This window comes from Nannospalax galili, unplaced genomic scaffold (genome assembly GCF_000622305.1).
Source record: "Nannospalax galili isolate Female #2095 unplaced genomic scaffold, S.galili_v1.0 scaffold1257, whole genome shotgun sequence".
In the NCBI taxonomy this organism is placed as follows: domain Eukaryota; kingdom Metazoa; phylum Chordata; class Mammalia; order Rodentia; family Spalacidae; genus Nannospalax; species Nannospalax galili.
Window position 1 is genome coordinate 138,578 of NW_008339002.1, and position 1,314 is coordinate 139,891.

At 40.6% G+C, this 1,314-nt stretch overlaps 1 protein-coding gene across 1 annotated transcript in view; it reads left to right on the plus strand.

Moving 5' to 3' along the window:
- Ano5 (anoctamin 5) overlaps positions 1–1,314 on the plus strand; it is a gene marked incomplete in the record, with an annotated part of 83,656 nt that overhangs the window by 73,606 nt on the left and 8,736 nt on the right.

The window sequence follows — 1,314 nt, forward strand, 5'->3', positions numbered from 1 at the left end:
AGATAGATAGATGATAGATAGATAGATGGATGATAGATGGATTATAGATGATAGATGGATGATAGATAGATGATAGATAGATACCTGATAGATAGATGATAGATATAGATGATAGATATAGATGGTATACATAGATAATGGGGTAGATAGATGTTAGGCATAGATAATAGATAGACCTCTATACAGGTAGATGGATAATAGATAGATGATAGACACATGCACACCAAAGGCCTTTAACCTGAACTTCAGCATTACATGACATTAACTTATCCCTTTGGGACGCCAACAAAGACAAGGAAAATGTTTCGAGATAGTCAGACGGAAACCTTGCTCTGTGCCGTGTTTGGTTATGTGGGAATCATGACGTGATGCTGCAGTCTGCGGGCGCTGCTGTCCGATTGCCTGGTTTCACAGCTTCCTAAAGGCTGGACTAAGTCTTTGGAGAACATTGGTATTTGATGACTTTGCAGAGAATAAGTTGAAAAGTTAAACACCAAGAAAAGTCCGGGATGGGGATAAGAAAAAGAAAATACTTTATTGGCAGCTCATCAAAAAGAAAAGAGCCTGAGGAGAAGAGAAGTGCTCAGCAGTAACAGGCCTGGTTATTGACAGGTCAGTTAGAAGGTGGCTACAATATCCCTTCAACTGGATGACAGAAGACAGTTGGTCCTGGTGTAGACAGGGAGAGACAGAACTGTGTTGAGGAGGAGGAACAGGGGAATGCCAGTGACTGCTTGGTCTCTCACAGAACTTTGTGTTAGCACAAGAGGGGTGTTTTTCTGGTTTGTCTCCTGTTAGCTTTGTGCTTCAGGTAACCCCGGGACTGTGCGGAACAGGAAAGGGCTCATATTATGAGTGAGTTACCTCCTGTGACGTGCGTTTGAGCTCCACGAAGAATCCAAGAGAAATCAGAAGTTAATTACAGACCTCTCTACTGAACCTATAGTCACTTCCTTCCTTCCTTCTTTTTCTGTCATCTCTCTCTACCTATCACCTATCTGTCTTTCTATATATCTACCTATCTTTTATCTATATCCACCCATCATCTATCTATCTATCTATCTATCTATCTATCTATCTATCTATCCATCTCTCTATCATCTATCTATCTATCATCCATCTATCATCCATCTATCATCCATCTATCTATCTATCATCTATCTATCTATTCATCTATCATCTATCATCTATCTATCTATCATGTCATCTCCCTAATCCAAAACATTCACTTTCCTTGTAAGCTTTCCCAAGCTGCCCATCCCCACTTCTAGCCCTTAACATCTGTGTAATAAGCACAGCCATACACACACACAC